This window comes from Saimiri boliviensis, chromosome 2 (assembly GCF_048565385.1).
Source record: "Saimiri boliviensis isolate mSaiBol1 chromosome 2, mSaiBol1.pri, whole genome shotgun sequence".
Classification (NCBI taxonomy): Eukaryota; Metazoa; Chordata; class Mammalia; order Primates; family Cebidae; genus Saimiri; species Saimiri boliviensis.
The window spans coordinates 1,639,825-1,653,486 of NC_133450.1; the positions used below are offsets into that span (position 1 = coordinate 1,639,825).

The 13,662-nt window shown below is 35.0% G+C and overlaps 1 protein-coding gene across 14 annotated transcripts in view; it reads left to right on the plus strand.

Annotated features, from left to right (window-relative positions):
- Positions 1 to 13,662, plus strand: part of PEAK1 (pseudopodium enriched atypical kinase 1) — a 300,593-nt gene that overhangs the window by 146,207 nt on the left and 140,724 nt on the right. The window lies entirely within an intron of this gene.

Consider the following 13,662-nt stretch of genomic DNA (forward strand, 5'->3'; position numbering starts at 1 on the left):
CGAGCCACTGCACCCAGCTCCTTCTTTTTCTTTTTAAACAGCTATTGGTTTAAAGTTTGTTTTTTTCTGATAAAAGAATAGCTATTCCTGCTTGTTTTTGGTGACCATTTGCATGGAGTATCTCCCCCACTACTCTTTGCCTTAACTTTATGTGAGTCCTTATGTGCCAGGTGAGTCTCTTGAAGACAGCAGATATTTGGTTGGTGAATTCATATCCATTCTGCCATTCTGTATCTTTTAAGCAGAGCATTTAGGCCCATTACATTCAACATTAGTATTGAGATGTGAGGTACTATTCTATTCTTTGTTCTGTTTGTTGCCTGAATACCTTATTTTTGTTTTGTTTCGTTTTTCCTTGTGTTGCTGTTTTATAGGTCCTGTGAGATGTATGCTTTAAGGATATTCCATTTGGGTGTATTTTGAGGATTTGTTTCAAGATTTAGAGCTCCTTTTAACAGTGCCTTAGTGCCGACTTGGTAGTGGCGAATTCTCTCAGCATTGTTTTGTCTGAAAAATACCGTATCTTTTCTTTTATGAAGCCTAGTTTTGTTGCATACAAAATTCTTGGCTGTCGCATACAAAATTCTTGACTGATAATTATTTTTGTTTGAGGAAGCTAAAGATAGGATCCCAAACCCTTCCAGCTTGTATGGTTTCTACTGAGAAACCTGCTGTTAGTCAGATAGGTTTTTCCTTTATAGGTTACCTGATGGTTTTGCCTCATAGCTTTTAAGATTGTTTCCTTCATCTTGACTTTAGATAACTTGATGACTATGTGCCTAGGTGGTGATCTTTTTGCAGTGAATTTCCCGGGAGTTCTTTGAGCTTTTTGTATTTGGATGTCTAGAGTCCTAGCAAGGCCAAGAAAAGTATTCCTCAATTATTCTGTCAAATACGTTTTCCAAACTTTTAGATCTCTCTTCTTCCTCAGAAACACCAATTATTCTTAGGTTTGGTCATTTAACGTAATTCCAAACTTCTTGGAAGCTTTGTCCTTTTTTTTTTTTTTTTTGTGATGTAGTCTTCTTTAAATATTTATTGCTCTATCTCCCAGGCTGGAATGCAGTGGCATGATCTTGGCTCACTACCTCTGCCTCCAGGGTTCAAGTAGCTGGGATTATAGGCATGCGCCACCACACCTAGCTAATTTTTGTATTTTAGTAGAAATGGGGTTTCCCCATGTTGGCCGGGCTGGTCTCAAACTCTTGACCTCAAGTGATCCACCCACCTCAGCCTTCCAAAGTGCTGGGATTATAGGCCTGAGCCACCATGCCCAGCCTGTCATTTATTTTTTTATTTTTTGAGGTGGAGTTTCACTCTTGTTGCCCAAGCTGGAGTGCAATGGCATGATCTTGGCTCACTGCAACCTCCACCTCCCAGGTTCAAGCAATTCTCCTGCCTAAGACTCCCAAGTAGCTGAAACTACAGGCATACGCCACCACACCCAGCCTATTTTTGTGTGTTTAGTAGAGGCAGTGTTTCACCATGTTGGCCAGGATGGTCTCAAACTCCTGACCTCAAGTGATCCACTCGCCTCAGCCTCCCAAAGTGCTGGGATTACAGACATGAGTCTCTGTGCCAGTCCTTGTTCATTTTTTAAAAATTGTTTTTTTGGCCGGGCACATCAGCTGCAGTAGTATAGGGAGGATGAGGTGGTGTGGGGGCCATAGACCTCTCAAGAGATTATATCCTTCCTCTTCAGCTACCAGCAGGACCATCAGGTGTGGACAGGGTTAGGTGTGTCTACGCTTAAATTCTCCTTGGGCAGGGATTGATGTGCCTGCTGTGGGGGATAGAGGTGTGTTTCCCAGGCTAGTGCAGTCATGTTCCCAGAACGATTGTGGCTGCCTTTGCTGCATCACACAGTTTGCCAGGGAAGTGGGGAATGCCAGCAGCAACAGTCCTCACAGTGCTCCCATGCAGCCCAGAGCCCAAAAGGCTAGTCCCATTCCCACTGTGACCCCCCACCAACAGCACAGAGTTTATTTCCAGGCAGCCAGTGAGGAGGGCTGAGAACTTGCCCCAGGCCACAATCCTCCCAGCTGAGAAAGCAAGCTGACTCACAGTTCCTTGGCTGTCCCACAGAGTCTACAGCGGCAGTCCAGCTCCTTCAAAGGGTCTGTGCATTATCTCGGCTTTCCTGGTATGTTCCTTCGGTAGTCGTTGGAGCCAAAGTTCATGATGTGGGTCTCCACGTGCTGCTGTATCCATCCAAGTGGGAGCTGAAGTTAGTCCTGCCTTCTATCTGCCATTTTCCTCCCTGTGAGATAATTCTTATGTCTGTGTTATCTTGGTGTTGGTATCCATTGATTGTCTTTTCTCATTCTAGTTATGATTTTCCTGATTCTTGATATGATGAATGGTTTTCAGTCAAAACCTGGACATTTTGGACATTATGTAATGAGATTTTGCACTTCATTTAAGGCTTCTGTTTTGGCAGGTCTCTTTTAATAGTATCCTGGCAGGAGAAAAGGATGTTGCCTCATTATTGTCAAGTAGGGGTGTAAGTTCAGAGTTCTAATCATCCTCCTCTGCATTTGGCAGGAGGTGCCTATTCTGGCCAGGGGTGAGAGTTTCAGCTTCATATTAGGCCTCTGATGATACCAACTCTGTTGAGTAAATACATACTTAGGAATGAAATTGTTCGGTTCTTTGGTAAGTTTGTAAATTTCGTTTTAAACTTTGGAAGAAGCTGCCAAACTTTTTTAAAATATTGATAAAATTTTCCATTCCTAGCAGCAGTTTATGAGCATTTCAGATGCTCTATATCATTGTTGTCCTATAGAACTTTCTGCAATGATAAAAAATGTTCTGTATTTGCACCATCAGATACAGTAGCTACTGAAATGGACACCACAGTTAGACATTCTTGCCAGTGTTTGAAATTGTCAGTCTTGCTAAATTTATTCTTTCTGTGTATATGAAATGGTATCTTACGGTTTTAATTGTTTCATGTACTTACTGGCCATTTCTAGTTATATTTTTGAAACAGCAGAAATTGTTAGTTTTGATAAATTACAGTTTATGAGGTGAGTTTTGGTTTGGATTTTTATGGCTTCTCTTTGTCCTAAGGTCATAAAATCATTTCCTATTTTTTTTCCTTGAAGTTTCGTAGTTTCACTTTTAGGTTTATGTTGCATTTTGAGTTTCTATATATGGTGTGAGGTAAAGAGAGAGTTCGTTTTCATGCTAGGTAAATAGCCTCTTGTTCTACACCATTTGTTGAAAATATCTTCCCTTATTATCTTGATACTTTTGTTGAAAATCAATTTAGCATTTATTTGTAGTTCTGCTTTTGCCTTCTCTATTATGTTCCATTTATGTGTTTATCTGTGGACCATGACCAAACTATCCCAATTACTCTAGCTTAGTTGTAAATCTAGAGATCCATTATTATAAATATTCATACTTTATTCTTTATTTTCAAAAGTATTTATTCATTTGGATTTTCATATACATTTAAAAAATTGTTATGCATATACAATAGTTATACATTTTTAATGGGATACATGTAATATTTTGATACAAGCATACAATGTGTAATGATCAAATCAGGGTAATTTGTATCTCCATCATCTCAAACATTTATCTTTTTTTGTGTGTGTGTTGGTAGCATTCTGAATCTAATCCTCTAGTTATGTTAAAATATAAAGTAAATTATTGTTAACTATAGTCTCCCTGTTGTGTTACGAAACACTAGATCTTATTTCTACTATATAACTATATTTTTGCATTTAAAAAGGTTTTTTTTTGAGATGGAGGTGCCCAGATTGGGCAGTGGCGTGATCTCGGCTCACTGCAACCTCGGCCTCCTGGGTTCAAGTGTTTCTCCAGCCTCAGCCTCACGAGTAACTGGGATGACAAGCATGTGCCACCATGCCTGGCTAATTTTTGTATTTTTAGTAGCAATGGGGCTTCACTCTGTTGGCCAGGCAGGTCCCAAACTCCTGACCTCAAGTAATCTGCCCACCTAAACCTCCCCAAAGTGCCGGGATTACAGGCATGAACCACTACACCAGCCTCTAACTATATTTTTGTACTCATTAACCAACCATCTATCCTCCACCCTCCACTACCTTTCCAAGCCTCTGGTAACCATCATTCCTCGCTCTGCTTCCTTGAGATCAATGTTTTAAATTGCTGTGTAACAGTGAGAACATGTAATGTTTGGCTTTCTGTGCCTGGTACATTTCACTTAACATTAAGTGTCAGTCAATAGATGAATGAATTTTAAAAATGTGGTACATATACCCAATGGCATATTATTCAACCACAAAAAAGAATGAAATACTATTATTTGTAACAACATAGATGGAACTGGAGGACATTCTGTTAAGACAAATAAGTCAGGCACAGAAAGACATATGCCATACATATTTTAGAACCAGCTTGTACGTTTTTATGAATAAAACCTAGGATTTTGATTGGTATTGGACTCAATCTATAGACTAATTTGGGGAGAATTGCCACATTAATAATGTTGAGTCTTCCAGTCTATTAACCTGATACATTCCTTCATTGATTTCAGTTTTCTTTAATAGACAAATAGTGTTTTTTAAGCTTTTGTTTTATAAGCCTTCCACATATTTTGTTAATTTGTCTAACGCAAGTTTTTCATGTTTTTTAGTGCTATTATCAATGGTATTTAACATTTTTACTTGTTGTTAGATATAGAAATAGATATTTGTATGTTGACTTTCTACTTTGCAGTCTTGCTGAAGTCAATCAACAGTTGTAGTATTTGTTTTGTAGGTTTCTTTAGGATTTTATGTATATAATCACGTCTTCTGCAAATAAAGGCATTTTAACTTATTTCTTTCCCATCTTTATGCTTTTCATTATTTTTCTCTTATTACAATAGCTATGACCTCTACTGTAATGCTGAATAGAAGTGAACGTCTTTGGCTGGTTCCCAATGTTAGGAGAAAATCATTTGGTTTTTCACTGTTAAGTATGATGTTGGCTATATAGTTTTTACAGATGCTCTTTTAAAAATTAATGAAGTTCTTTTCTATTCTGCATTTCTTCAAGTATTGAAATTTGTTAAATGCCTTTTTCCGCTTTATCTCTTGAAATGAAAACAATTGGTTTTCTCCTTGATTCTGTTCATATGGCTCTTATGGTTTGACTCTGCGTCTCCACCCAAATCTCATGTCAAATTGTAATCCTCCAATTTGTGAAATTGTAACACTCCAACACTGATGGAGGAGTGGCCTGGTAGGAGGTGATCACAGGTGCTGACTTTTCCCCTTGCTGTTCTCGTGATAGTGAGTTCTCATGAGATCTGAATATTTAAAAGTGTGTGGCACTTCCCCCTTTGCTACGTTTCTCTTGCTCTGCCATGTGAAAATGTGCCTGCTTCCTTTTCACCATCTGCCATGATTGTAAGTTTCCTGAGGCCTCCCCTCCATGCTTCCTGTGCAGCCTGTGGAACTGCGAGTCAGTTAAACTTCTTTTCTTCATATGTAATTCAGTCTTAGGTAGGTCTTTATAGCAATGTGAGAATGGACTAATACAATGGTTAATTTGTTTGAGATGTAGAATCAACCTTGCATTCCTTTTTATATATTGCTAAATTTGATTTGCTATTTTTAAGGATTTTCTTTTTGTATCTATGTTTAAGAGAGATATTGATGTGTGGTTTAGGGATTTTTTTGAATTTTTTTCCCTAGTTTTGGGATCATTCCAATACTGATTATTATAACATCAGTTGGAAGTGTTTTCTTCTCTGCTCTCTGGAAGAATTTATGTGGGATTGGTATTCTTAATTTAAATGTTTGATATAGAATTCCCAACAAAACTTTTGGGAGCTGGAGTTTTCTTTTTGGGGAAAGTTTTAAATTACAAATTCTAATTCTTTAATAAATTTAATATTTTATATTTTCAATGCTATTATAAATGATACTTAAACATTTTTAAATTTCTACTTGTACTAAAGAAATATAATAGATATTTGTATATTAACTTTCTATTCTGCAATCTTGCTAAAATTGCTTAATAGTCACAGTATTTGTTTTGTAGATTTCAGATGACCTCTTCTTAAGTCAGTATTGATAATCTGTATCTTTTAAGGAATTTGTTCATTTTATCTTAGTTGTCAAATGTATTGGCATAAAATAATTCACAACAGTCTCTTTTTCTTTTTAATGTCTGTTGAATCTTTAGTAATAGTCTCTCCTTTCATTCCTAATATTGGTGATTTCCATTTCTTCTCCTTTATTCAGTCTAGCTAGAGGTTTACCAAATTCATTAATTTTCTCTCAACCAGTTTTTAGTTTTATTGATTTTTCTCTACTTTTCAGGTATCTTTTTTTTCCCCCTTTTTTGTTATTTTGTTACTCTGTATTTACTTGGGCTTAATTTGCTCCTTTTTTCTAGCTTCCTATGGTGTGAGGTTAGATAATTGAGTATAGACCTTTTCTTCCCTAATAAAGGAATAGAAAACTATAAATTTCCTCAAAGCACCTTTGTAACAGCATTTTACAAACTTTTATATGTTGGATTTTTATTTTCATTTAGCTGAAAATATTTTCTAATTTCCCTTGTAATTTCTTATTTTGTCCATAGATTATTTCAGAAATATATTCCTTGATTTCTAAATATTTTGAAATTTTCTAGTTATCTTTCACTTATTGAATTCTAATTCCATTATGATAAGGCAGTGTGCATAGTTTCAATTCTTTTAATTTGCAAGACTTATTTCTCAATTGGTGCACTGCCTATCTTGGCAAATGTTTCATGCACATTATAAAAATTTATATTTTGGTTTTGTGGATTGAAATATTTTATAGATTGCAATTCAGTTGAGAGTGCTGCTTAAGTCTTCTTTATCCTTGCTGCATTTTTATCATATTTGTTCTTCAGTTAATAAGAGAACGTTGATGTCTCCGACTGTTACTGTTTTTTTCTCCCTTCAGTTCTGTCAGTTTTTCCTTCATGTATTTTGTAGGTCTGGTATTGTGTACATACACATTTAGAATTGTTCTGTCTTCTAATAAATTTACCCCTTGATCATTATGAAATGTCCCTCAGTGTCTCTGATAATATATATATTTTCAATGTAGTATAATTGTCTGGTATAATTACATCTCTGCCAGCTTTCTTAATATTTCAGTTTACATGGCATATCTTCATCCTTTTACTTTTTTTTTTTTTTTTTTGAGACCTAAGTTTCACTGTTGTTGCCCAGGCTGGAGTGTGATGGTGCAACCTTGGCTCACTACAACCTTCACCTCCCAGCTTCAAGCGATTCTCCTGCTTCAGCCTCCCTAGTAGCTGGGATTTCAGGCCCCTACCACTGCACCCAACTAATAATCCTTTTACTTTTAACTTATTTTCTTACTTTAGTATATGACTCCTATAGACAGCATATATTTGGTTCTTGCTTTGTTATGTCTTCTAATTGAAATATTTATATTTATATGATTTATATTTAATGTGTTGCTGATAGGATTAGGTTTCTATCATCTTACCGTTGGTTGTCTATTAATCCTTCCTTTGAATTAAATATGCTTTGGGATTCTATTTAACCTCTGCTGTTGGCTCAGTTGTTTCCTTATTGGCTTTGTTCTACTTATTTTACTGATTGCTTTATAATTTATAATATGCCTCTTTAACTTATTATAATCTGCCATTACATAATATTATACCACTTCTCATATAATGTAAGACCTTTACAACAGTATTCTCTTATATAATCTAGCATATTATATAATCTGCCATTACGTAATATTATGCCACTTCTCATGTAATGTGAGACCTTTACAACAGTATTCTTTTATATAATCTACCATATTATATAATCTATCATTATATAATATTATGCCACTTCTCATATAATGTAAGACCTTTACAACAGTATTTCTCTCACAGTAATTTTTTTCTTTCTGAGTTTCCTTTTGGGTAAATTATATTGCTGTGTTTTCAAATTCACTACCTTCTTTTTCTTCTGTGTATAAAGTACTGCTTATCTATCTAGTGAAGTATTCATTTGTAGATATATTTTTTATCTCTAGAAGTTATTTTTTGGTTCTTTTTGAAAATCCTCCATTTCTCTCTCCACTTATATTCCTTTATTCATTTACATCTTTGAATATAGAACATAATTACTACAGCCCTTTTAATGTCTTTGCCTGACAATTCTGTCATTTCTGGGTTTCTTTCTATTGACTGATATTTTTCTGATTATGGGCCACATTTCCCGGATTCTTATTATGTCCAGTAATTTTTTAATTAAATGACAAATATTTATGAATTTAAATACTTGAGTCCTTAATCTTCTTGTATATCTTTAAAGAATGTTGGACTTCTTCCTGAAAAGCATTTTTGTTAAGTACACATTAGTTTGCTCAGTTCTAGGCTTAAACACTCCTTTCAGCCATATCTAGAGTAGTCTTTATTCTAGGGCCACTTTCCCGCTACTTCAGTGGTTTGGCCCTTCTGCGGTCCCTGCTGATTGCTTTGTATATGCGGGTTTTTCCCTTCTTGCTAAAGGGAGCTTGTTGAATTCTTGATCCTATGTCAGGTCTGTGAATCTTTGTATTGTAACTCTGTGGTAACAGTCTTTCCTTAGATGTTCTTCTCTGGTCTGAAAAAATTTTACCCTTCTTATTGTAAAGGTTTCAGTGAAACACTCAGGAGAACCCTTATTCAGATTAGGTTAGCTATCTCCCTCCTCTCTGGAATTCTGCCGCATAAATTCTAGCCCTCTCGGCCTCCTTGTACTGTCTGTCTGTCTCCAAGTAAACAAGATTGCCAGGCTCTGAGTTCTTCCTCCCTGTACGAAAGTGGTACATTTCTTCCTGGCTGAGAGCCTGAGTTGATGGTAGGACTCCCCTTGTTTCTGTTTTCTTAGGGATCACAGTACCCCACTGCCTGTCTGAAAATAGTCCTTTCCAGTATTTTATGCTGTATGACTAGTTGTTTATGGTGAAAGGATCGTCCTGTAACTGTTCACTCCCTCATGGTCAGAAGCAGAAGTTGAATCATTCTAGAATGGGTTTTAATGCTAACACCTTTGCAAAATTCAGAAGCTCCCAAGAAATTGTTAACACTTAACCATTGACTTACTTTTTCTCAATATTGTTATAAATGAACTGTGTTTGCCATGGGAACTATTCTTTATTTTTCAGTGTAGAGAGTCCATTACAAACTCTGAATCAGAAACTGATCAGAAGAAAAGGATATATCATACTTAATAAATTTTATGAATCAGGAAAATGGATTTCTTGAGTATATAAATTGTCTCTTATGGGATAGTAATTTGAAATATAAAATTATTAACATTTCATTATAAATATGAAGGAATAGCATTACCAGTATGTAAGTACTAAAATGAACCATTTAATCTAGTCTTTTAAAATATGAATTCTAAAATTTTAGAGACTAGCATGTTGAATGTAGATTGTGTTAGACATTTGGCAAATATTATCTGTAAGGGACCAAATAATGTATATTTTGGACTTTGTAGGCATTTTGTTCCTATAACAGCTACTTAACTCTTCCTTTATGGTAAAAAAAAAAAAAAAAAAATCAGCCATAGACAATATATAAACAAATGAGCTGGTTGTATTCTGATAAAACTTTATTTAGGGACCATGAAATTTGAATTTCATCTAGTTTTTATGTCTCAAAATTTCTCCTTTTGATTTTTTTCAACTCTTTAAAAATGTAAAAAATATTTTTACCTAGCAAGCCATATATAAGCAGGTGGTAGGGTGGATTTGACCTATGGGTAAGGCTTGACAACTCCTACTTTATGATTAAAAAGCTGCTCAGTAGGCTGTGAGATTCCTAGTAGACCATTGTATTTTCATTCTAAATGATGTTTTTACCTGAAATGATTCCCTACTGTTAGGTTAAATAGCAAATAAGAACACACAAAGTGTAGGGCTTTGAAAGATTATATAGTGTCAAAGGTTTGAAAGATTTTATAGGGTCAGAATTCCTTCAACCAGTTGGGGAATTGAGGCTAGTGTCTAATTTGTCTTACTACCAAGTTTGCACATTTTATGTTTTTCAGTCACGAAAGGCTAAATTCCTTCCTCCCTATTTTTGTTTTATTATGCTTATCCTATTAATGTTCCCAAATTAGTATATAGTTCTTTATCCTGAATTTAGTCATTTTTTGATGAAGTTGGCCTGGTACTCATAGACAAAACTCCCTTCACCTTATATTTAACTTCATGCTGTCCCAACTTAAAAGATTCTGGATTTTTTTTCTTCTTAGTTCACAGTCTTGAGACTATAGCCTCTTTTCTGCATTACCTGTGTTTCTATAATGTCTTTCACATAACCTTATTAGCCAGTTAGAACACAAAATACATTTCAAAGCATATTTTCTTTATTCTACCTGATGGGGCTTAGTGTTCTGGTTGGTCTCCTGTTGGAATGCTCCAGATTTGTCTTCTAATATCTATCTGAAGCAGGATTGAACTGTGCATCCTTCTATTCTGTTTGGTACCATATCCATAGCGTTAATTCAAGCCCTACTTCAGAACAACGACTATGCAGTTCATATTCTATCATCATAAGTGTATATTCTTTTCTTCCTCCTTAAGATGTATAGTTGATGTTGTTCTTTACCAGTAGCCAAAATCCAGTACCATGGAAGTTCTGGAAGAAAGGGCGTAGGCTTAATTTAGGTGAGTGCTGCTATTGCATCATAAATGGGTGGTGACATAGTTGCATATAGCTGCACATTTGGGGAATACTATTCTTGTTTGCATGTCTTTGTGATATTTTCCCAACACATTGTAACATTGTCTAGAAATAAAACAGAAAGGCAACTTCTTTCTTTTCTAATGCAGGGAGAGAAGAACTTTTGTTTTCAAATATGAAATAAAAATAAGAATTAGTACTAGCAGAAGCTTTAAATAAATGGAAAGTCAGAACCCAAAAACAATTTCCTTTGTTAGAAAATTAGTTAACAATTTAAAATAATTGTTATTTTATTGTTGTTACACAGGAATAATTAGTAAATAGGTTTAAAATCAGGCCAATTTTTAAATTTTGGGCATGATAGTGCTGTGATATTCAAGGTTATCTTCTCACAAATTGCTATTTTATTATTTTAATAATTCAGAAACTTTTTTTAAAGAGCATTATATACTCCTTCCTATCTTATGACGTGTGTACCCTATATCTGGAAAACTCTACTCCTAAATGTTTACATGTCTGTCTTATTTTATTTCATTTCAACTTGACATCATCTCCCCAGAGAGTTTTAGTTTATGTTTCTCTAAAACAGCATCTTCACATTCCCATTATCTTTGTAACACTCAATTTTATTTTTTTCAGAGCATTTATCATCTCTGAAATTCATTTATTATTTGTCCATCTTTCTGTACTAGAAAGTAAACTCTATGAGAGCAGAAAATGTGCATTTTAATTGTTTCTCTATCTCTAGTACTTAGAACACTGCCTTTCACACAGTAGTTCCTAAGTACATAATTCACATGTGGTTGGTTGGAAGGATGAATAAATAAAAGTATATCAGCCAGGCATGGTGGCTCACACCTGTAATTCTAGCATTTTGGAAGGCTGATGGGGGAAGATAGCTTGAGACCAGGAGTTCAGGACTAGCCTGGGCAACATAGCGAGACCTAGTTTCTACAAAAAAATGTAAAAATTAGCAGAGCATGGTGGCATGTAACTGTAGTTTCAGCTACTCAAGAGGCTGAGGCAGGAGGATTGCATGAGCCTAGGAAGTCAAGGATGCAGTGAGTCGTGATTATGCCGCTGCACTCCAGCCTGGATGACAGAGTGAGACCCCGCCTCCAAAACAAACAAACAAAATAATAAATACTCACTGCTCCTCATGTGGTTAAAAAATTTAAAAATTTTTTAAAATAAGAATAAAGAGAAAAAAGATTTTTAAAAAGAGCATATCCTCAATAACCTGTGAAATAATAAGCAGTCAAACTTATGTGTATTGGAATCCCCGAGAGGAAGAGAAAATATGGGACAGAATGATTTTTTTAAAAGAAATAAGTGCTAAAAGTTCCCCATATTAGGTAAAAACATAAATCCCAGAAGCAAGGTAATAAACTCCAATTACTAACTCTATGATTTGTATAAATACAAAGAAAATCAAATCTAGACATATAATAGTTACACTACTAAAGTCCAAAGATAGGCCAGGCACGGTGGCTCACACCCGTAATTCTAGCACTTTGGGAGACCAAGGCAGGTGGATCACCTGAGGTCAGGCATTTGAGACCAGCCTGGCCAACATGGCAAAACCCTGTCTCTACTAAAAATAGAAAAATTAGCCAGGCGTGCTGGCCGGTACCTATAATCCCAACTACTCGGGAGGCTGAGACAGGAGAATTGCTGGAACTCAGAGGGTGAAGTTTGCAGTAAGCCAATATTATGCCACTTTAGCCTGGGCAAAAGAGCAAAACTCCATCTCAGAGAAATAAAAAATAAAGTCCAAAGATAAAGAGAAAAATCTTCAAAATACCCAGGAAACAAAAGAAGCATTAAATACAGGATAGCAATAATATTAGTGACAGCTGACTTACAATTGAAGACAAAAAATTATGGAATGACGTCATTAAAGAGTTGTAAGGAAAAAGAAAAAAACCTTTAAGTCTAAATGCACTATCCAGTGAAAATGTCATTTAAAAATGAAGGTAAAATAAGACAATTTTAGATTTTAAAAACTTAAGATATTTATTATTAATAGACATACAGTGTAAGAACTACTAGGAGTTTCTAAGCTGAAAGGCAGTGATACCAGATAGAAACTCAGTTCTACAAGAAGAAATGAATACCAGCAAGAATGATTAATACAATTGGATTTTCTTTTTTTTTTTCCTCTGTCACTTTCTTTAAAAGAAAGCTGACTTTTTAAAACAAAAGTTGAATGGTATCATTATGAGGCTTGTAATATATGTAGAGGTATAATATATGATCACATTAGCAAAAGAATATTATAATAAATGGAATTACAGTCATCCTCAGTGCCTCAGGAGATTGGCTCCAGGGCTATCCCCCATGCATACCAAAATTCACAGATGCTAAGATTCTTTATATAAAATGTAGTGTTTGCACATAATCTATATACATCCTCTTATATATAGTATTTCAATAACTCAGTTATTTTCCTTGTGTTTGGTGTCATAGTGGAAGAAATTAGGGATTGGGTCAGTTTTGAACATGCATTAAAATGGATGCCCAAGAATCAGAAATAGGTAGACATTTATTCATTTGATTTTGGATGATATTTTTAAAAACCAAATTAAAAATGATACTAGAGTCTAAACTAAAACTGCAGAATGGCTACTGAAATATTTACAGTTGGAGATACCTGCTTTTGATATTTTAGAGAGGCTATACTGAAGTTGAACATTGTAGCCCTTAGAATCATATTTTTATAAAGTTCTAATTTAATGACTTGTCATTAAATTAATATTCATATGCTTCTAGCAGAATAAGTCTCTACAAAAAACAAATGAAGACTTAGAAAATTTCAAGTGTATCAGTGTTCTTTCCATTCTTGTAAGTTACCAGTTGTTTGGTATGCCATGGGGAGTTCTCGAGTGTGTGAGGTTCTATGTGTGTCTCCACCTAAGTAAAGAAGAGATTTTTTTTTTATATATTAGATGAATTGTAACTGTTGAATGAGGGTGATATTAGGAATATCTAAAAAATGATGTC